The sequence below is a fragment of the Oryx dammah genome, unplaced genomic scaffold (genome assembly GCF_014754425.2).
Source record: "Oryx dammah isolate SB20612 unplaced genomic scaffold, SCBI_Odam_1.1 HiC_scaffold_11163, whole genome shotgun sequence".
NCBI classification, from domain to species: Eukaryota; Metazoa; Chordata; class Mammalia; order Artiodactyla; family Bovidae; genus Oryx; species Oryx dammah.
Window position 1 is genome coordinate 2,536,334 of NW_024080556.1, and position 25,127 is coordinate 2,561,460.

The 25,127-nt window shown below is 37.2% G+C and overlaps 1 protein-coding gene across 1 annotated transcript in view; it reads right to left on the reverse strand.

The window, feature by feature from the left end:
* Positions 1-25,127, reverse strand: part of LOC120860691 (angiopoietin-1) — a 296,807-nt gene that overhangs the window by 121,896 nt on the left and 149,784 nt on the right. The window lies entirely within an intron of this gene.

A 25,127-nucleotide genomic window follows, 5' to 3' on the forward strand; every position in this document is an offset into this window, starting at 1 on the left:
TACATTTTATTACCCAATTACACATATGGAGAAAACTGCATCCGAGAGAAGTCAGGTCCAAGGCCACACACCACAAAACAGTCAGACTTGGAATTGAGTACTGAAGTCCTTAACTCTCATACCAACACTGTTAACCACTGGATAGTTCTGCCAAGTCGTGCTTCACAAGCTGGGTTCCAAATCATTAACAGCTACGTGATTTTTACTGATTTGGTGAACCAAAATACATCCCCTATTTTATAATCTATAGTAACACTACTGTCATGTAATAAATATAGCCTAAAAATAAATTCTTCTCTGTAAACTTTGGCAGTTCACTTTCTAACAACATCTCTTATTTCTATTCCTCAAACGTGAGGCTGCCCCAAGCTAAAGAAAATGAAAGGTCACAATTAAACTCATGTTATTAGTAATAAGTTCTGACCTTATTCGTGGTCAATATAAGGTAACTCCCCTTCATCCTTTATTCCCAAATTAGAAGTAGGGGGAAATAAGTTTTTTTATATATAAAACAACTACAAAATAGATTAGGATACATATCTAGAAACTATCTTAACAAAATTTATGTCTCTAGGCTAAATTCAATCTTGGTTTTATTCCAATTGAACTAACATTTAAACAACAATAGAAGTGTAGGAGAACAGAGGGTAGATTGGAGTATCAGACATCTATTGTTTTGGATTCTGCTCATATGTTCCTTTTTTTTTTTCTAATAACATCCTTTAACTTTCTTTTGGAATAGTGTCTTTTCCTCCTTCAGAACAAATGCTTTGAATAGAGTTGTCTTACCCTAGCTTCAGGGATAGGTACCTGTTTGAGCCTGACAAACCACAATGTTCTGCTCTTGCTTGGAGAGAACGTATTGTTCAAGAATCAAAAGATACCATAAGCAAAGCCATTAAGTCTCAGTTATGCAATTCTGTCCAACATTTACAAAAGAACTTCTTTTTCCTCTGTGGTAAGTTGGTAACATATGACTGACACTTGATGTACCATTTTGCCTTCACAAAACCCGTGCCAGCCTAAGAATGAGGCTAAGTCAGAAAGATAGGTAGGTAGGTAGGTAGGTAGATAGCCAGGTAATACAGAGAGAAGGGTACTTTTAGAGTACCTCAATCTTGTCATGTTTTTAGCCAGATTCATCCTTGGACATGCAGTTGTAAACTGTGTGATGTTCCTTGAGCAGCCCACTTTTTTTTTTCCTTTTGCTTCAATCACATTGATTTAAGTTTCTAACAATGAATGCTTAGCAAAGGAAGCCTCAAGCACGTTATTTACAGTATGTTTCATGCTTATCCAGAAATCTGGGGCAGTATATAAATGTGCATTTTCTCAAAAACAGCAGATAAATCTCCATCAGGGAGATGATATCTGGCATTTATAGCTGACATTTCGCTACTGTCTACTATGCTGCAGGCACTGAGCTACGTGCTTTTCCTTTTATGATAGCACTTAAACCTTATAACAATCATATATGGTAGGTATTGTTATAGCCATTTTATGGGTGAGACTAATAAGGCTTAGAAAATCCACAGCTTGCTCAAGAACAAACAAGAATTCAACCCCCAGTGCTAACAGCCATGTTTTTAACCTTTAGTCACCTGAAGCGCTACTTAATTACTCTATAAGTTTCCCAGGTGGCTCCAAGAATCCTCCTGCAATGCAGGAGACACAGGAGACCTGGGTTCCATCTCTGGGTCAGGAAGAGCCCCTGGAGGAGGAAATGGCAGTGCCCTCCAGTATTATTGCCTGGGAAATCCCATGGACAGAGGGGCCTGGCAGCCTACGGTCCGTGGGGTTGCGAAGAGATGGACTCGACCTAGGGACTAAAGAACAACTAGCCTCTTACCTTGTTCACAAAATGGCAATTTCCTTGAGTAAAAGTGACTTAGACCATCAAAATTATTTTATGCCAGATTCCACACTTACCGAGAAATTTCAACCAACAACTTGTTTTCCCTATGTAGATTTATTTCCTGAGTGAAAATTCACTAACCAGTGAGCTCCAGTATAGATCTGCTGATACAATTACATCAACTTCTTATGTGGTTGTATAGTGGGAGTCAGTTCCCAGAGTCTGACTTATTCTGGGTGTAGTAATAATCATGTGCCTCAGTCTCCATAGAGGAGGACTTCCTCTGACATAGAGTGACTACATCAAGGTTTAGCTGCTTTGTAGTTTATCAATGCTGGAAACTATCCATTCGTCTATTCTGCATTACTGTGCCTTTAACTGTAAAAATCAACACCAGCAAGTCAAGTATCTGCCTTATGCCAGTATTCATCACAAACAGCATCCCAGTTCTATTGCTGATCCTGTTGTAGAAATAAAGCAGGTCTCCAACCTATCCTAAAATTCTTCTTTGGGCTGCCATGACGGTAACATGAATCTAATGCTAGCTAATTATTTTTTAATCAAATGGGGCTTCTCTCTCTAACTGCTTTTTAATGTAAAAGGTAATGGCACACTTAAGTAGCAAAAACCAGATGTAGTTGATTTAAATGCTGAGGAGAGAGGCAGAAGTCAAATATACGATGTGTAATTAATGAGGACAACTTTCATCTTATCTCTAAACATTCCTCTATAGATGTATATTTGTGAAATCCATCTTCAAGTGCTACATTAGCCAGGTTCTGAAAATATATGCAACAAATTTGATTGTCTTCATATATTCTGTACTGGTTTCAAAATATGTTTACAGAATATGACGGCTACTTCAAGGTTCCATGTTTTATCAACATCTAAGATATGAATCTTAAGCGTAGAATTTGATGGCCACAAGAGCTAATGGGTTATAAAGTAGGAGACTCCCAATCAGACTCATAAAATTATTTGACTACAATGCCACTCTGTGTCTGACTCCAGAGTTTTTATAAAGTATGGGCCAAAAAGCTAATAAGAGGATATAGGATGCGATTCCAAATGACACAATAAACAATCAGTGATGATTTTTAAGCAAGGAATTAATGCTACATTTGTAAAGTGATTTTGTGTTTACAAAGAACTTTCATACACTGTCTGACCTGATTCTTACACCAACCTTAAAAGGAAAGTATTGACTCCATTTTATGATTTAAAAATCTGAGGCTCAGAGGGCTTAGGTGTCTTGTTAGAAATGAAAGAAAGGACTCAAATCTACCTTCCGCTGTTTCACTAACATCAGAATTGTGGGAACTGTTCTGCTGTGGACTGGTTGGCTGGTTGACTGATTGATTGACTGATTACATTTTTAGCCAGCTCATTGAGAATTCACTTACTTTTTTCTTTGACAAAAACATGCAACATTAAGAGAGTGATTACTTCATTCTGACTTACTATATTAGAGGGCAAGGTAATCTGAGATGAAGGGACAGATCTCAAGCCAGGTAGTTGGCAAGTTTACTTTGCCAGCACTTTCAATACAATGGGTCATTAAAAATACTCTCATCAGCCCCTACCTTTTCTGTCTTAGTATACAGTTTACAATAATGTTTTCTTCCACTGATTTTATTTCTTACAAACTACTGCTTAATGTAACAAAAAATAATAACAACAATGACAACACACTAAGCCTTTACTAAAGCTAGGTATGTATAAGGTTTTACAGATACACAGCTCATTGACTACTTATAACAATCCAGCCATTCTATTATTTTTCTCACTTCACTGATAAGGAAACAGACTCTGGAAGTTAGGCAAATTGTCTCTGATCACACAGTAAGTTGGGGTAGAGCCATGATGTTGCTTTGAAAGAAGCTAGATGGGCCCCCTCAGGATGTGCTCCTTCTAAAGAATGATCACCCATCAAGCACAAGCACACTCTCATGAATGTCACAGACAAATTCTGGTAACACACAATATTCGTGCAGGGAATACAAAAATGAAGGCTACAGAATGAACGAGGTACAACTGTTCAAGGACAGATAAATTTTCATTTTTTTATTTAATCATTTTCACAGTGATTGATGCCTGTAATATCCTGGGGAATGTTTAGGTGGTGAGAAAGCAAATATAGAGTCCAGTGTTTGACAAGTAGCATCCTTAAGTAAAGAAAAAATATTTTTAAGAAGTGAAGATTATCAGACATTTGTAGTTCATTCATAAATTGCATGCCCAAGTCGTTTGCCCAGTGACTAGCAGAGAATTAATGCTATAATTTTCTACTACAAAAGAGACTTTGGGGAGAGATTTTTTACTGGGCTCTCAAAACTCTTGCCACTACATGTTCATAAGAACCAGAATCTGTGTGAGATTATGACATGTCTTGCATATGAAATGCATTCTCTATCATTTCACTTCAAGAGATCACTTCAAGGAACCTCTTAAACAAGAGCATATCTTAAAGCACAAAGAATAGAATTTCCCCATGTAATTCTTAGGAAAATAACATTTTAAGCCCTATAAAAATTGACAAAGGCATTGTACACTTAAAATATGTTGTAGATTAAATGGACTCTCATTGAATGTTGGTGCATATGGTATTACTCAGTTATGGCAAAACAACCATGAAATAAAGTAAAAGGGTAAATATGGGAAAGTAATAAAAAGGTAAAGCAATTCCAAAAAAATGCCTTAAATGTTGATGCTTTTATCTAATATTGTTGTTTCATAAATCAGTGGCAATATTGAACATGCACCCAAATCTTGGTTTATGGTTTTATTAAAAAAAAGATGGCTGAGACCAAATATATTATTTTCAAGAATTTCTATTATTAGAATTTCCAGTATACTGCTTCTTTTATGAAATGGAGAAGTATTATTGTCTTTATAGACAATAGATCCATCAAACTGACATTTGAAATAGTTTCTGTAGTGATATGCGTGACATGAATCTCATTTCTTATTTTGGTATCTGAAAAAATAGTATTCACAGAAGAAAGAAAACCATTAGAATAAGTGAGCTGGAAGAGACATTAAATATTATGAGCTCCAAGAATCTCGTTTTATAGATGTGGTGACTGAGGTTCAGAGAGGTTACAGAGAGCAAGGTGAAACAACTAATTGATGTCAGATGTCGGGCTGTGGCCACTTGGTGTGTGGGAAACTCAGACTTGTATCAGCAGGCTGAGCCAACAGCAATGGCTGCTGGTGTTGGCTCATCCCACATTTCTTTTCCAGCCTCTTGCTTCTTCCTACTTGCTTTACTTCTGATGTCTCCTAATTTGAGGCTACCCTGTTACAATACTAATTCATGCTTATCAGTTTGGGGGAGTTTAACTTTGCTTTTTGGATTCTATTATCGCTTTCCAGCACTAATATCCACTAGCTGCTCCTTAGCCCAGAAGTCTCAGCATCTCCCTGACTTTTATTCTCCCTATGCATCACCCTTCAAATGGAAAAGCCACTGAGACCAGACCCTTTATTAGTTCAGGCTTATTAATCCTGCACCAGTTCAGTTCAGTCCTAGCAATATGTGTTGAACGCATCCTATGCACTAAGCCTGGTGCCAGATATTACCAGTAAAAAGAGTTGAATCTTCCCAGAAATAGATGCTTATAGATTGGTCATTTCAATAGATTAGGTGAATATTCTGATGGAGTTTACTTCTGACTGTATTTCTTCCTGTAAATATTCTTTTTTTTTTTTTTTTGTAAGAAGCTCTCAGCTACTGTAATTAATAATGTTGAGGGGATGTTTGTTACATCCCTCCAACAGAGTAATGGCAAGACCCCTGTTGAGACATATGGACAAGCTAAGCTTCAAGGGTACCCCAGAAAAATCCCATAAGAATACATTTTAAAATTATTTTTCTTAGTTATGACTCTTTTAAGACCACAATTTTATAGATGCTGAAAGTTGCTGTTTCACATAATTGGGAAAATCATTCTCTCTTCACATAAACAAATGAGATGTTTCCTGTGCCAAAACACATTTCACTAGCCTGGAACATCTCTTTTGCATCCCACCTTTTCATATGCAGAAAAATTCAGTCATGAAACTTTAAAATGTTTATAAACAGCTGCTTAACTTTTCTCTTTACTAGGAGTTGGGTTATCTGGGTTTTAATTCAAGGTACTATTGTTGATTTACTCTGTGACCTTGGACAAGTCACTTAAGCAAACTGGGTTTCAGAGATTCATCTAGAAAGGAAGAGCTGGTTTAGATTATTTTTAATATTGTGTGAAGCTCTCCAACTATGTGATTTAAAACATCCTTTACAAAGTACAGGAGTCTGCAATATTTTAATTTTTATTTATTACAGAAAAATCAAAATATGGATGTATATACCTGTGTCTATAAAATATATAATATACATCCTTAATGGCAGTTTTGAGACAATGATACAGGAACACAACAGAAAAGCCCTGATTCAAATCTCTGTTTTGAGATAAAGAGGCAGAATCTCTTATTCCCTTAATCCCCAGGCACCATTCTGTCTGAAATATATTCCCTGTTTTCCTCCCAATACAGCCAGGCTACCTTCCTATGTTTCTTATGTCACTGAATGACATCACCACTGCCTTCCCATTCGTTCAAGCCATGGAAGTTATCTTTTACTATTCCTTATCTTCATTTTCTACATTCATTCAGCATCAGATTGCTTTGCTTCTGATTCCTGAGGAGTGCTTAGGTCCATTCCTCTCCCTCGTTCCCTTTCTCCCTATTATATCTCTTTATCCTCATTAGTACTGACTTAGGTCAGATTCTTGCCGTTTTTCTTCTAGATTTGTTAATGCCCCATAACTGATTTTCTGACTACAGGCTTGCTTCCTTCAATCCATCATCCAGGCTTAATAAAAAGGATAGACTGATCTAAAACACAAATTTGGCTTTGCCACGCCACTTCTTAAACTCTTTCATAGCTTCCACCATCTGCACATAAAGTCACAACTCCTTAATCAGCACTGAAGAATACCTATGATCTGGACTTGGCTTCCCTTGCCCTACATGTACCTTATGCTCCAGATATACCAAATTACTTGTCTTTTTCTAAACATTATTTTATTTTGCTTCCATGCCTTGGCATATAGTTTGCTGTAACTAGAATGTTTCTTTTCTATCTCTTTCTCTCTTTTCCTGGGCGAAGTCCTGATTTTCAATATCAGTTCAATATTTTCTCCTCAAGGAAACTTTTCATGCATCCCCTCTCATGGGTACTCAGAGAGTATCCTGAGATTCCTTTTTTCAAAACAGCATTGCCCACACCCCAGGACACCATTAGCTCCTTGACAGAAACACTGTCTTGTTGAGCTTGGTATCCCTTACTACCCGGCACAGAGTGAGTCCTCAATAATATATAGATAAATGAATAAATGAATGAATGTACTTCAAATGAAAATACTAACAGCTTCCAATCGTGACCTTGGTCTAGTTGCTTCTTCCTGACAGTATGCAGTTTCACAGTACCAACTCTTAGTAATGTCTTTTTGTATATCAATGGGACCAGTGTAAATGATACAGAAGCAAAAAGGTCTGAAGACAATATTCCCACTCCCTGCATCATATAATTCTACTTTATTTTCTTGTTATCTTCTCTACTTCTCAATCATCTCTTATGGGTAATTGTTTAGATTAGGTTAAATACAGTAAACACACTGAAAATGAACGATGTGCTAATCACTGGGCTATACAATGAAAGCAAAGAACCAGTAAACCCTGACTCTCATGACCAAGGCTGTTTATAATGCAAGTGCATTACAAGTGCTGGCATGAAGGTACAAATGTCCTGCCTGCCTGCTGGGGTGGGATGAAGGAAGGAATGCCTTTTCTAAAAGGGAATTGAGAACATCTTCCCAGAGGCAATCCCATATGAATATGGCAGGAAGGGCACACATTTCTGATGTTTGCCTTAATTCACAAAAATATGACTTGGAAAACCTGGAGGATGGGAGGATAAAGAAGGAAGCCAGGAAGGCTATGACAGTATGAAAACTGCTTGTTTGGGTAAGGTGGCTTTCCTGACCATCTCTTAGAATGTGCTGTTCAGGAAATCAAGAGATAAATCAGTTAGAAGCATGGACATGCCACCAAGGCCACACATACAAGGCAAGGGCATGCTATCAGATTTTTAATATGAGATTCATTAGAAGGCTCAGGGAGATAATATCTTTGCCCTTAACTAAATTTCCAAACATACTAAGTATAAAATTCACTCTTTATGATAAAACTTAAAAGTGTATCTTATGTATATGTGTATGTGTGTGTATTTGCTTGCACATATACGCTCTCACATACATTTATTCTTATACTCTCAACCGACATGTTGTCAGGTTTTATATTCATACTCTGTGGTTCCGTTCATTTCATTGTAGTTTGTTTCATTAGAAATCCATTTAAAATAACTAATGGATCACTTTCCTTTGGATGAGGTATGTTTCATGTCAGATTTAATCAGTATAGATAATGCCTGTTAAACAGTCATGGGCAGCTTCAGTATTCTGCCCAACAATTGAGAAACCTTTCTCCCAAATTCAAATATACACTTAGATGACAGAAAAAAAAGGAAGAACCACAAAGCAACTTTGTATACATGGTTTTATATCAGTAAAAGTATAGTTTTTAACTAAAGAACATATTGTTTCAAACAGAAAACTGCAAATAAATTCCTTTAAGTTAATGCTTTTTATTTTAATGCTTTTTAGTTTCTTATCTGGAATGAAATTTACCGCCCTGCAAGATCAGTTGGTAAAGAATCTACCTGCAGTGCTGGAGACCCAGGTTCAATCCCTGGATCAGGAAGATCCCCTGGGATGGAAATAGCAAACCACTCCAGTATCCTTGCCTAGAAAATCAAATGGATGGAGGAGCCTGGTGGACTGAGGTCCATGGGATGCAAAGAGTCGGGCATGACTGAGCAACTAACATTTTCAACAAGCTACATCAACACATCTGGTTCACTTAAAAGAAGAAAGTTTGACATCTGAACTAGAGACCACCCCAACAGATGGTAGGTTGTGGGAAGCTGATAGGGTAAAAGAGACTCTCCACGGAATAATTCTAAGAAACATCTTCTGCAAACTACATTTTTCCTCCTATGACAAATGGCTATGATGCAAACAAGTAGCTTATGATGTTCATTTTTTAAAGGAAACCTTCTGCGTTCAGTGAAAACATGGCAAGAGAGATCATGCAATCCAAATCCTTAGCAGATGATAAAAGATACACAGTAACAAAAATGGAAAAGCCTTAACAATTGAGGAATGTATAGATTTTAAGAAATACCACTTCAGTTCAGTCCAGTCGCTCAGTTGTGTCCGACTCTTTGTGACCCCATGAACCACAGCACGCCAGGTCTCCCTGTCCATCACCAACTCCCAGAGTCCACCCAAACCAATGTCCATTGAGTCGGTGATGCCATCCAACCATCTCATCCTCTGTTGTCCCCTTCTCCTCCTGCCCTCAATCTTTCCCAGCATCAGGGTCTTTTCCAATGAGTCAGCTCTTTGTATCAGGTGGCCAAAGTACTGGAGCTTCAGCTTCAAAATCAGTCCTACCAATGAATACCCAGGGCTGATCTCCTTTAGAATGGACTGGTTGGATCTCCTTGCAGTCCAAGGGACTCTCAAGAGTCTTCTCCAACACCACAGTTCAAAAGCATCAATTCTTCGGTGCTCACCTTTCTTTATAGTCCAACTCTCACATCCATACATGACCACTGGAAAAACCATACCCTTGACTAGATGGACCTTTGTGGACAAAATAATGTCTCTGTTTTTTAATATGCTGTCTAGGTTGGTCATAACTTTCCTTCCAAGGAGTAAGAGTCTTTTAATTTCATCTAGTAGGTAGAAAAATGCCATCATTTTACTTTGGTATTTCATACAGAATTGCAAGGTATTAGCACATAAAATCTAACCTTATTCCAATAAAACCCCTCACAATAAAATCCCTCTGTTCAACATTCTGATGTTTTAGGCTATTACTTTCCCATATGTGCTGTTTCTTTTTTCAAAATACAGTTGCTCTATCTGCTTTTCTTATTTAATATAAATCTCTCAAGTTTATAATTGCTTTTTAAAATTAACTTTTATCTGCTTAATTATGGCAAAATTAATGGTAAGAGCATGTGTGTATGTATGTATGTATGTGTGTATTTCTCCTATATATGGAATTCCTCAATGGAATGTACAATAAGCTTGCACAGGCATAAAGCTGTCAAAGTCATTGTATAGTACACATTCCAAAGCATTCTATGTGAGGTCTACCTAATTTTTCCTGAATAATATTTGTTGAGTAGTTTTTATTTAAATTACTTTTAATCCATGTACTAGAAAGATTAGTAGGCTGGAAATAGTTATTCAAAGCATAAGAAAGGAATAATGATTGCTGACAACTTATAAATGAAATAAAATCCCCATTTTTCTTCACTTTGATCAAAGGAGGACAGACACTGGACATTGTTTCTTCTTTCACAAAGACCATTCTGGTGCCCTAGTGATGCTTGTTACATCTCAAGTGTTTTTGGAAGAGAGCCCACATTACCATTACAATGAATTAGTCTCTCTTAGAATTAACCTCATACCACAAGAGAGAATGACACTGAGCATGAGTAACTGTTTAAAATGCCTGCTCCTGTTACTGCATATATTGCCAAAAGAATTCTGTGAAAGTTTGTTTTAAAGATTCACTCATATAGTTTTGCGAGCTACAGATCACCTCAAAGTGTTCCTTTTGATTCCATTCCATCCCCAACAAGCAATGACCACTTAAAAGTGCTTTTCATTAGCTGAAAGAAGGCTGCTCTTACTCATTAGAAAGACTAAATCTTGGAAACAAACTTAAAAATATTTTTAAAATCATGACACATTATTAATAGACACAATAAAGATACCATTAAAACTTAGCAGATGTCATATTTTGACATATTTGCTTTGAATTTGTTGTTTTAGTAAGAAATAAAATGTTATCTAGACAAAATACCCCCTCCAAATACGCACCAAAATTAACCATTATCCTGAAGTTGATATGCATTTATACTACATAGTTATATACCAAAATAATAAGTTATACTGTCAAGTATAATTTCTAGACTTACAAAAACATTACCTTATTGTGAAAGTGAAAGTGAAGTCGTGTCTGACTCTTTGCGATCCCATGGGCTGCAGCCTACCAGGCTTCTCTGTCCATGGGATTTTTCAGGCAAGAATACTGGAGTGGGTTGCCATTTCCTTCTCCAGGAGATCTTCTTAGACCCAGGGATTGAACTCGAGTCTCCAGCATTGTAGGCAGACGCTTTACCATGTGAGGCACCAGGGAAGTCCCTTATTGTATGGCTTGTTAAACTCTTACTTTTTAATCAACATTATGTTTTTGAGACTTAGCCATATTAGTAGTGTACTTTTTATTATGCATTGTAAGACTGAATCAGATTTAGTAATTTCAACTGCTAATAAAACAGTCTTATATCTCAAGGCTTATCTTACCCAGAAGACAGGAGTTCAAACTCTAATCAGATCCATTACCCTGAGTCCTAGCTCTGTCACAAGAACAAAGTGTTTCTCAGCATCTCACAAAGCCCCTAGGATTTCTTCTTTAAGGAGAAGAAAGAAAGCTGCATGATGAATCTTCTCCCATTTATAGACTGTATCTCAAGGATCCATACCAATAATTTTTATCTTTAGCAAATAGTTATTTCCCAGAGAGAGCAATTATGAGACTAAGAAAAAGGGAAAAAAAGGAAACAAGTTACCAAAATTAAAATTCACTCTACAGTCCTACTCAAGCATAAATTACTACATTAAGATATTAAAATAACCATGACATAAATTATAATGACAGTTCTCCCAACTTCCTAGGGAGCTTTTCACTGAATGGACTGTGTAGTCTAGATTTTAAGGTATAAAGTAATGAAAAAGTACCAGCTCTCCATGGCTTAAAAATACCCTTCTACTTAACATAACAAGAAGTATACAAATGATAAATGTAGTATGTTCTCAATTATGGTAAGTATATTCAGGTACACATTTGTATGCATTGGAAAAAGAACAGAAACTGAATTGTGAACAATGTATCTCTGGCTGATGGGAATACAGGTGTAAATTTTATTTTCTTCTTAAAATGCTTTGATATTTTCCACTTTCTTTAAGAAAGTAACAATTTTATTTTATATTCAGAAAAAGATATAAAGAAAGAGAAGGACACTAAAGATATTAGAATGCATTCACTCAGTGGGAAACTTATACATGTGGCAACTTAGGGGCAGCTGAGTTAGATCAAACCTGTATCCACAGATGTGTCACTGGTTCCATTGCTTTTTTTTTTTCTTTTTCCTTTACAGCTGTCCCTTATCCACACATCCCCAATTCCATGGCTTCAAAAGAATGAAAGAAAACAAATAAACAAAAGAAAACAAAAGAGCAGAAACAGTCCCAGGTAGTTTCTTTGAAGGGGAAGGGTTTTGTGGAAAGCTTAGAATAGCAGCCATCCTTTATTGAGCGTTTCCTGTGTCAATGGGGCGTCCCTGGTGGCTCTGCTGGTAAAGAACCCATCTGCGATGCAGGAGACCTGGGTGCGATTCCTGGGTTGGAAAGATCCCCTGGAGAAGGGAAAGGCCACCCACTCCAGTGTTCTGGCCTGGAGAATTCCATGGATGTATAGTCCATGGGGCTGCAAAGAGTCGGACACAACTGAGTGACTTTCACTTCACTGTGTGTCAGTGAGCTTTAATTATTCCTCACAGCAGTCCTTTTGAATAGGTATTGTTACCATCTTATATTGGTGAAATGGTAAAACTGAGAAATTAAGGGATGTCATCAGGGTCAAAGAGCCCAAATGCTAGAAGTGGTAGTCTGTCTGCTACTTGTCCATTTTCTTTCCACTTCAGTTGGCTTCTGGTTCTTGGTTAGTGCAAGGATTACAAACATGCCATTTGCTGCCCAAATTCATCCAGCTGAAGCTAGCACTTTATTCTTTAACTATGTGACTTCCCTGGTGGCTCAGATGGTAAAGCGTCTGCCTACAATGAAGCAGACCCGGATTTAATCCCTGGGTTGGGAAGATCTCCTGGAGAAGGAAATGACAACCCACTCCAGTATTCTTGCTTGGAAAATCCCATGGATGGAGGAGCCTGGTAGGCTACAGTCCATGAGGTCACAAAGAGTCAGACATGACTGAGCAACTTCACTTCACTTTATTCTTTAAGTATAGCTTCAAGACCTTTATCCAGAACTCGTAATCTCCAATTAACCTACCTCTCTTTCACTTTAAGTTACTAAGGGAAGCTGTCCTGATCGTAAAGCCATTAGAGTTGCCACTAGTGTGGGGGAATGGGGAAAATAAGAGTACTTAACAATCATCACCTTCCAATGGTAAAACACAGCAACAACTCTTCATTCACTGTTCTCCCTTTTTAAATAAAATAAAAAATCCCCTTCACCACTATCATGCTGAGGAATACTGAAAGAATGATTGGGCCGACATGCAGTAGGCCTCCCTAAACCCACCTAAACTTTGAAGCCTTTCTAAACTGAACATGAAGTAGTAATTTTATATGACAAGGTGACTCTGTCCTCAGCTCCATGATGAGATGCTTTTTATTGCCTCATTAACTATCCTTACTGAAAAGTATTAGTATTTTCTTTCATTTACTCAACCAAAAGAGATATCAACTTCCTATAGCATATGGATTAGTCACATGTCGTTCTCTGGTTCATTATTCTATTACCTCTTCAAAACAACACAAAGGCCAAGTGAAATACTTAATCTAATGTTCATATAATCATTGAAAGCTTATTATATACTCTAATATTGTGATTTAAAATAAGCTTACCAATAAATTTTCATCAAAATTCTTCAAACAAGGCTCTTTTTAGGTTGCTTTTGAGGTTATTAAAACTAGTTGAACTATATATAAATTAAAATAGCTGAACTAAATCTTCGCTCAAAAATTTTCAGTTGTTAAAACTAAAGGTATATTTACAACTAAATACATATACTGTATCTTGCAGATATATATATATCTGTAAAACAATGAATCAGAATATATATATATATGATACAGAAGTAGACGAATTGTTTCCCTTTAAAAAGTCACATCTTATCAAGTAGGTGTAAGATTATAGATAGTAGATTATATATCAACAAAGACATAAAGAACATGCATAGATGTAGGTGTGTAATTATGTATGTTTACATAATATAAATGTGGGCATATATATATATATATGTGTGTGTGTGTGTATGTGTGTGTGTGTGTGTATACTTTATTATGTGAGAAAAACCCAGTTAGGTAAACATCTCTTGAGTCACTTTTATATGTTTTCTATGTTAAGAAGCCTTGTATCATGAATATAAGATGCAAAATATATAGTTCTTGACTAGTCCTTGTCTAGTGAGAAAGACAGTATATAAGCAGACATTATTTAATGTGGTAATGATTAGAATATAAATTGCCTATACAGGACTGTGAAATATATACCCCAAGTTTATGAAATCCATTACAGTTTTATTCCATATACTCATACAGAAGAAATAGTTTGGTAGTTTTCTCAGTTAGCACAACATGACTGGGCACAAATATAATTTGCAAAACGTACATGTTTAATCAGCCTCTCTTCTGTTCTGATGTGAATTCCCACCCAGGACTGATTTCTGACAGCATTCACAGTTTTATCATGGCTTTTTATATTAAAATTATATCAGCATCATTATTTCCAGGAAACCATGAAACTCCAAAATTACATATCCTAGGATGTCACTGAGGTAGGTCTTTTACATTCTTGACTTCTTAAAGCCAAGCATTTTCATGCCACAGCATGAGATATGTTACATTAAAAATTTAAGGAGTTTGCCAGAAAATCATCATCATAGCAGGATATCATACATTTGTTTTCTCACATTTTCATCTGTAGAAATGGAGAATCAAAAAAATAGGCTAACTTCCACCAAAGAAACAGTGAATTAGAACTCATAGCAGAACCAGAATTCTTGCTGTGCCTTTTCTAAATCCAAAGTCTGTACTAATACACATCTACACATGATGTCTATTAGCCCAGATTTAAGGGTTTCTCCAATCAAAAGTTAAGATTCATTATGGCCTATCTGACTTCTTCCAAAGAGGAAGAAAGCTCTTGGTAAACCTGTATAAGCAGACGGAAACTTATGGGGTGCTGGGTAATCTTTAACATAGTGTTATGGGCTTCCCTGGTGGCTCAGAGGGTAAACATCTGCCTGCAATGTGGGAGACCTGGGTTCGATCCCTGGGTGATCCCCTGGGGAAGGAAAAGGCAACCCACTCTGGTTCTCTTGCCTGGAAAATCATGGACGGAGAAGCCTGGTAGGCTACAGTCCAGATGGTCGCAAAGAGTTGGACACGACTGAGCAACTTCACTATTGCTCCCAGGATGTATCATCAGGAGATCTGGGTGATTTTTTTTCACTTGTCAGCCATACGAACTGTATAGTCTTTTTCTCCTCTGAGATAAATATTTCTCATCAGGAAAATCATCCTGTTAATTATACCTGTCCTAAGTACTGAGCACCGAAGAATTGATGCTTTTGAACTGTGGTGTTGGAGAAGACTCTTGAGAGTCCCTTGGACTGCAAGGAGATCCAACCAGTCCATTCTGAAGGAGAGCAACCCTCGGATTTCTTTGGAAGGAATGATGCTGAAGCTGAAACTCCAGTACTTTGGCCACCTCATGCAAAGAGTTAACTCATTAGAAAAGACTTTGATGCTGGGAGGGATTGGGGGCAGGAGGAGAAGGGGACAACAGAGGATGAGATGGCTGGATGGCATCACTGACTCGATGGACGTGAGTCTGAGTGAACTCCAGGAGTTGGTGATGGACAGGGAGGCCTGGCGTGCTGCGATTCATGGGGTCCCAACAAGTCAGACACGACTGAGCGGCTGAACTGAAGTATCTCATAAGTTTGTTGTCATGATCAATGAAATAAGTATGTGAAAACATGTGGTCAGCTCTAAGACGCTATACAAATGACAGATACTTATACTTTGGTTGAGAGTCATGTTAGGAGAAGCAGTTTGAAAATCTGTTAGAAGTGAAAATTCTCCAGTGTAAATATATATATATATATATCTCAATGAGAAGATAATTAATGGTTCAAACTAGCCATTGCATTACTTCCCTTACTGAATTCAGATTTATAGCCACCAGTATGTGAGAAGAAGCAGTGTATGAGATAAAAGAGCAAGTTTTGGATTCTGATAGCTTTATACTGGCAATTGATTAACTGTGTAAGGTTAAGTGAATTGCCTTCCCTCTCTGTGCCTCAGCTTCTGCATCTAGAAAATGGAATAATGTACCTACAACATAGTATTGTTCAAGGATTAAAAAGGCAATATTATAAAAAGACCTACATTGAAAAATAAAATAAGTTTCTAATGGAAGGAATGGGTTTCAACTTTCTCAGCAGATATGGACGTAAGAGATGGTGAAAAGTGAAAATGAAAGTGTTAGTTGCTCAGTTGTGTCCAACTCTTTGTGACCACATGAACTATAGCCTGCAGGCTCCTCTGTCCATGGGATTTCCCAAGCAAGAATACTGGAATGGGTAGCCATTCCCTATTCCAGGTAATCTTCCCGACCCAGGGATCGAACCTGGATCTCTGCAGGTTCTCTCTCTGCATTGTAGGCAGTCTTTACCATCTGAGCCACCAGGGAAACCTGACTGACTAAGTGATGGTATGGTAGAGTTAAAAAGAAAAAATTAAAGAGGAATTTGTTCTTAGAGACATAGCTTCCTACCACTGAGCATTGTGACTATGAACAAGCTGCTTCACTATTCTAAGCCTTGATTTCCTCATCTGTATACTAGATGTATATCAAAACAGTTTTATAAAGCTAAAGTAAAAATATTTTGTAAAACACAGGCATACAAAGATAAAAGATTCATTACAGCATGTTGTCAATCTCTGATACTACTGCTTGCCTAATGCTAAACGGTTTTGCAAATCTTCATTTTTAGAGAAGTGTAAGTATCTTTCCTATTTACACTGTCTCAGAAATCCATGTATTGTAGGGTGGCCAAAATGTCTGGGAACAGATAATAATATTTTATTGTATTTTAATGTAATGTCAGAAAGCCATTTATTACATATATTCAGTAATTCTTCCAGACATTATGGCCACAGGGTGTAAAGAAACCTCTTGTACAACATGTGCTAGTTGTTTCAAATCTTCAGAGGAAACTTTCTCGTTGAGCAATTTTAACCCAAAAATATCTACAATTATTATTTTGATGATGATTAGACTCTGAATTGCTAGGCCAGCAAGGAATAAAGTGTAAGACTGCAGTGAATAAAGTTCCCAGATGTCTTTCATAAAAATACTGGGGCCAGGGAGGAGAGGGTGGAATTAGGGGAAGGTTACAAAAGAGAAAGAAAAGTCTTTATCTTTAAAATTTTAAACATTATAGCTAGTTCAACCAGCTGAACATCTGACTTAAAAGCAGATAAAGTATAAAATTATTCCCATTATAAAAGTATTCATCACTTTACTTATGATGACAGGGATCTGAAAGCAACAGTATTATAAGTGTTTAGGTTTTGTTTTGTTTTCAGATAAATTGACTGATAAATTAAAGATGAAGCATTACAAACCACCAGTGATAACTATCAATAAAAATTTAAGACAAAGAAAATATATTAAAACAATGTAAACAGTATTTACTTGCATGGTTCACTACTGGACATTTGGCCAACTTGAGAATGTAGGGCCTCAAGTGTAGTTTCTTCCATGAAAAGCACGCTTCCTTTGAGACAGGTTGACGTTTACAATTTCATAAACCTTGGGGACTTAGCACGTCTTTATTTAACCATATGACTAAAAAAGTCCCTGTGGAAACTTGCTACATAAAAGATTCCAAACAAGTCTTTTGAGATTTCTGAGCTTCCTGTGACACCTACCGTTAATGCATCTACAACGACCATGCTATTGGGTACAAAGAAATGAGCCACACACTGGTCTGGGGCACATCTAATGGTATAATACAGGAAGAGAATGGCTCTGTGTGTACTGGAACTTCATCTTTAGATGCGATTCTAAAGAAGAGGCTCTCCAGCAAAGAGGTATTAAATAGTCCAATTTCCAAAATATTCAGAGGGATAAACTCACTAGAACAGAATAAAGTTGATTATTCTCAAAAGAAAACACAAAGTAAGGCTAAAGTAGTGGCTTTCTTATTTTTTGAGTGTTGTCGTTCAGTCGCAAAGTTATGTCCAACTCTGCAACACCATAGACTGCAGCACACCAGGCTTCCCTGTCCTTCACTATTTTCTGGAGTTTGTTCAAATTCATGTCCTTTGAGTCAGTGATGCCATCCAACCACCTCATCCTCTACTGCCCTCTTCTCCTCCTGCCCTCATTCTTTCCCAGCATCACGGTCTTTCCCAATGAGTTTGCACTTCTCATCAGGTAGCCAGAGTATGGGAGGGAGCCTCAGCTTCAGCATCAGTCCTTCCAATGAATATTCAGGGTTGATTTCCTTTAGGATTGACTGGTTTGAACTCCTTTCTGTCTCAAGAGTCTTCTCTAGAACCACTATTTAAAAGCATCAATTCTTTGGCGTGCAGCCTTCCTTATGGTCTCAACCCTCACATCCATTCATGACTAGTGGAAAAACCATTGTTTTGACTATACGGATCTTTGTCGGCAAAGTGATTTCTCTGCTTTGTTTGTCTAGATTTGTCATAGTTCTTCTTCCAAGGATCCATAGTAAAAGGTATAGTTTTAATCAGGATAAGGAACAAATATCACACACATACACACACACACAAACATACACACACACACACAAGCTTGCATGTAGACACAAATAAGAAACGAGTTTAATGAAACAATATTTACTTCAGTGACACAGCTAAGAATTATAACTCTGGTCTCTGATCCTCTGAGATTTTTGTATTTTCTGTACTGTTCAATTTTATTTCATTTTTCCAAAAAAAGTTGACCAAACCAATTATTTTAGTTTCACAACCTATTAATGGTCATAATGTTCAAAAAGACACTGGACTGGAAGCTGATGTTCATGGCTACTATTTATTATCCCCTCACTATGCGTAAGGAAATGTGCTGAATAGTTCGTTCACATCATAGCCTTAGACCTCAAAACAACCATTAGAGATGAGTGCTATATACATCTATTTTATGGATGAAGCATTTAAAACTTGGCTCTGACTGTGCAGCCAGGAAATGGAAAAATCAGGGTTTAAAAGTAAATCTTTTCTAACTCTCACTCAAAATCACACTCCATATACCACCAAAAAGCCTAAAGTTGATATTCAGGGCAGACTAGACAGGCTTCTGACTTAAGGAGCACAAAAACTGTTTCTGTACAATAAAGAAACTAGCAGAATCTAACGTATTTTTTTAAAATGATCATTGTACATATTTTCTACAAATTCAGTGAAGTTCTTTTTAGAACACTTTTTTCCCCCAATAAAACTTGCTATCTTTATTTTAAGTGACCAGTTACAGAGCTTATTTGTATGTTGTTACATACAGACATTGCAATAGGAAAGATTCTGGATGGTTATTATATTGAAAGACAACATCAGCATGGTAATCAGCCTATAAGATGATCCAGTGATCCCCTCTTCCTGTTCTTTGTATTCATGGTTAGTCTTTTCCTGCACTCTACTAGAGTTGTCTGTGTGACAAAAAGAACAGGGCAGAAGAGATGTGGGTCGCTCCAGATAAGACACTATGGCTTCTTTGCTCTTCCACCATTGTTCACTCTGGGGTAAGTCCTGTCATAAGCACCCCCACAGAGAGGTCCACATAGTGAGAAACTGAAGCCTCTGACCAGCAGCCATGTGATGAGCTCAGAATGGGTCCTCCGTCTCAGTCAGGTCTTCAGAGCCTGCAGCCCCAGTTAAGAGGCTTGACTATAACCTCACCAAAGATCTGGAGCCAGAAACACTCAGTTAAATTGCCCCCAGATCCAGATCTGTGATTCTCAGAAGCTATGTGAGATGATAAATGTTTGTTTTTAAACTACTACTACAATATAAGTAGATCATAAACTCTGTAGGATACTAGCTCAATAGGGTTTTTGTCTGTATGTGTTACACAGAAGCTTTAATAGCAATAACAGAAAGGTAACAGAAAACTCAGATTGGAAAACACTAAAGAAAAAAGAGAAGCAAACTAAACCATGAATGGCATAGGAAATCTAATAGTTTTAAATTAGATTTTGAAGTCAACTATATAGTCTAGATAAGAAGCTGTCCTAAACTCAAGCAGTTAATATAACAACTTGTTAACCAATCTATAATTCATCACCATCTCCTTTACTCTTATTCTCCTCAATTAATTATTGGCTATTTTAAAAATCACTGACATCCCACTTGAGGTTGAATTAGAAAAGAGAAGAGAACTGAAACTCACATATGTCAGTTCTGCTATTTTTGGTAGCTTATGGTGGGGTTCAGTTCAGTTCAGTTCAGTACAGTCACTAGTCTTTGAAAATTGAAAAGTAGTCAAACTGAGCACCATCATCCTTCCTGAATCTCTCTTCCCCTAAGGAGTGCTTAAGACTCTCATACTGTCATCCAGCTGCCTAACCCCCTCTACCACGGCATCCACCTAGGTCTTTCCCTCCAATAGCTTCTCACTGCGTTCTACCATGGCATCCACCCAAGTCTGTCTTTCCCGCCAATAACTTCTCGTTGCATTAATTCACACAAAGGCACGAATGAGTGATTTCTAATTTACTACTCTTCTATTTTAATTTCTAAAAGACACTTGTTTACTCAATTAAATACTGACTTGGGATCTTGTGCAGCATTATATGCTGAAGTAAAGGTTTTATAATTGAAAATACATGTATCTTACTTCTGTCATATGAACTCAAACTGAAACTTCTAGGAAAAAAAAGTAACTTGTTTTATGATGTTAAGATCATTGTTCAATTATCTATAAATTTAAACAGAGTTTCTCAACTTCAGCATACTGACATTAGTCAGGACAGTGTTTTTTTTTTTTTTGTGTGTGTGTGTGTGTGTGAATACGTTGCAGTGTATCTTACGCACTAGAATATTCAGCAGCGTTACTGGACTCTAACCACTAGACACCAATGGCAACCCTGCTGTGACAATCAAAAATGCTTCCAGACATTGCCAAATGTTTACTGGAAGTCAAGATCATGCCTAGTTAAGAACCATTGATATAAATAATTGTTACAATTTTTGAACAAGTGTGTGTGTATAGTTAGTAAGAGGATGTAAGAAAATGACTTTAGGAAATGTTGTGGGCTTATTTAAGATGTGACCTCTTTGGTGCTCCTAAAATTACAATCATAGTATAAAGCCAAATTGATTTATCTAGTTTTATCCAGAATTGTATTAAGAGGCAGAGGCTGAAATTACTAATTTTATTTTAATTCTACTATTTACCAAATAACTTAAATTTGGCTATATTTACAAAGCACAAACAGACATTCTCATAAAGTACACCCTGGAAAGGACCATGGCTACCATTTTCCTGAAATGCCTTTTCTTTCAAGACCATGGTCCAGAGAAAAGAAGGTCTCATAGATATTCAATCACCTATTGAAGAATAGAATCAAATTCTCTGACTCTCATTTGCTCCCCTGTAAAGTAGAAACAACAAAATGTACTTTCCTCTTGGTTACTAGCTCACCAGCACTACATGTGATATATATTTTCCCTGGATCTGTGTGTTTTATTTGCTATGCATGCACCTAGAGGCACCAAGCAGAAACCATGAGCCTGATTACCAGACACAGCCAGGTATCATTGTGAAGGCTTTGTAAACTATCATATGCAATTAAAATGTGAATTAGTTTATTGTCAAGCTAAATTGTTTGAGACAGTTATATAAATGATGAATACAGACAAAAGTTTATCTCAGATAGAAAAATGTGATAATCCCAATGCTGTCAAAACTACATTTACAAAGAGTTTATGTTATTGCTGTGATAAGGTGCTAAAAATGGCCTCTTTGACAAAGTGTAAATCCTTTTCCATTTCCTAACTGTTCTTTTCAGTATCTCAATTCCCTACTCTCTTAAGTGGGAATTAGCTTTAAGGCTATTTTTAGTCAAGTACAAAATAGATTGAGCTTTGTGGAAGGAAGAATTCATTTTACGCAATCAGAAGAAAATACATCAAGTTTTAAAGGAACACTATCTTTCTGCCATTGTATGTGTAAGTCATAACATCATATTTAAGATAGAGAAGTTGAATTCTGAAATATGCTTAAATGTGAAAAACAGACAATTGACCACAGAGGGAACTGGATCACAGAGGCATCGATGGGGCATCTGAGTACGATCATGTTTATTATGTTGGAAGATGAGATGTAGATTTAAGGAGTGAAATGATGCCCATGAGAAAGCATTCCTAGAAGCATTTCTTCTCTAAAAAGATACTACTTGCCATTTGAGCCTGGAAAAACACAAGTTTGATATGGTCTACCCTGATTTTCTTTCTGAGGCTCTCTTGAATATCTTCTTTAGTGCATCATCAATTTTTGATGAACTGAAGACTTGCTGTGCTCTGTTACTCAGTTGTGTCTGACTCTTTGCAACCCCTTGGACGGCAGCCCACCAGGCTCCTCTGTCTATGGGGATTTTGCAGGCAAAAATACGGGAGTGGGTTGCCATGCCCTCCTCCAGGGGATCTTTGCAACCCAGGGATCAAATCGGGGTCCCCCACATTGCAAATGGATTCTTTACCAGCTGAACTACCAGGGAAGCCCGAAGACTTACTAGATTTTTCTAAATGCCTCACCTTCCCCTAAGGGATAACTTAGGCTTTTGGGAAAAAAATCTGACTTACTTTCTTACAATAGAGTATAAATAAAGAATTAAATAAATGAGGGTTGTGATAATTCTTTTTGGTTTTTTTTTGGGTCTCTCATTATTCTTTTAAGAGACAGGTGACCTATTTAAAGACTTGGAAAGATATCACCAGTGCTTAACACCCAACTCTTGAAATGGCTTTTTCTCTAGTGAAAGTCAGCTGTTTGGTTCCATTTCCAAAGAGTGTCTGAATTCAGCACCACTTCAGTTGGCTGCTCTAAGAATGCTGACCTTAATTCCCTTTTAAGAAAGTGAAGGGTTAGGATTTATGTTTCTTTTTTACATATGCTGCCTTGCAAAACCCTTTCCATTTACTCATAAAAGAAGTTTGCCAACCTCTTTTTATTCAAAGAATTAAGATCAGGTTATTTCCATCCTAAAAATGATCAAATAGAGTTGTGGTAAATAAATAGGAGGCCAGGAGAGCCAACTGCAATAGACTGTAATATAATCTACAGACTATTTTATCAAGTATATTTATCAGGAAATTATTATAAGATTAGACAGTATAATGTTTATATTTAATTATACTTTACACAATGGCAGTTCTCATGGGGAAAAATACTTTTAAACAAGGACAAAAAAATTAAACCAACATATTCACATGCTCTGTATATTCTCATTCGAGGTCTACCTTGAATACCTCAGTATTTATGTAGGTTCTATCCTGCCCAAGAGCACCCTGCCATGGGGATAAGTGGACACTGAAATGAGCCCACTTTCAGCCCCCTAAACCTTAGTGCTTTGGGCAAGACCAGGGTGTTTCTAATTCTCTCAGAACTCTGATATGGATTAGTGGTGGTCACTTCTGGACAATCTGAGGTCCCCAACTGTCTTTCATCTAATAGTCCAGAGGCAATCCTTCTCTTTAACAATGCTCTGTCAGAGGAAAGGGGAGCAGGTGGCTAAAGGCCAGATAGCTGACTTACATTTTGCAACCTGACATGTTCCCACACTCATTCCCCAAAGTGCCTAGGGATACCTATTCTTCACTGTTACATGTCCTGGAAATTGGGGGAAGTGTCAGATGTAGTCGGCTAGGGGAATAGAAATGCTTAAATCTTTATCTTGTCCAGTCATAACCCTGTCCCCTTGAGTTACCCTAGGAAAATATAACCCAAGAAACAGTGTAAAAAAGAAACCCATTTCACATTTTAAATATTTGTACTTTGTGACAAATTCCAATATAGAGCTCTCAGATAAACTGTACTGAAGCACAAGGCCTCGCACTGAAGTGCAGGAAGTCTCCACTGAAACTAAAACTCAAATTGTATATGCCAAATAGTCTGAAGAGGTATAGCACAGCACTGTAATGCTCCCTTCCTTCCACGCCTAACATTCTGTGCCTACATTTCTCATACCACCATGGTAAGCATGCTGAACAAAGTCAAATCCATACCATTTATCCTAAGCTGCATGCCATGTGGTTGGAATGATAGAATTTATGTATGTGGTAAAGTTTAGCAAAGTTTTAAGAAATAATTTCAATATACATTATATGAACTCCATGGGTTTATTTTGCAGGAAAGAATGCTGCAATTTAGAGGGGAGATAAAATTTTTCATGGGAAAGGTAAAAGTTAAACTCAGACTTAATGAATGTCTAGGGAGAAACAGAGGGGGATTGTTAGTAGGAAGAACAGCCTCTACAAAGGCATAGAAGGCATAAAAAAACACATATTTCATTTTGGTAGAGGTGGGAGGGAGCAGTACAGATCCCACCCCAGCCAGAGTAAGGGTTTAAGAAAGGAAAGCAGTATGAAGGAAGGGGTGTGTGTGTGTGTGCCTGTGTGTGTGTGCACGTGCACGCATGCATGTGTGTGCGTGTGTGCACGGCATGTTACTCATTCAGTTGTGTCCAATTCTTTGTGACCCCATGGACTGTAGCCCTCCAGCCTCAGGCCCAGACAAGTTGTGGTGGCTATTTAGTGTTAAGCTAAACGGACTTTGAATTTTATCCCACTGAAAAAGGAGAAAATCCAAGAACAAAGGCCTTCAAATTTGACTTCCAGCTCTTCCTAAATTCCAAAATTTTTAAAAAATCTGTTTTAACAACTGGAAATGCTATTTCCAAGCTATCAACATGTGATCTGTGGGTCAGTACACTGGGGAAATAGAGTATTCCTAAGATTTTTGAACTTGGAGTTGAGGAAATTCCCTATTTTGAAGTAATTATTCTCTGATATTCCAAAAGATCAAGTACAATTTTCCCTTTTTTCCCCTTCTACTGCTTAATCTGCAGCACTCCATTTCAAAGCACAGCTAATCACTGATTATACAAATACTTACAAGAAGGGCTCATTTTTAGTAGGTAATGAAGTGTAAGGATGAAGCTTAAATGATGCAATATACCCAATGTCTAGCCTTACATAAATAAATAAAGAACCATTTGTTTTATTTCATTTCAATACACACTCTTGCAA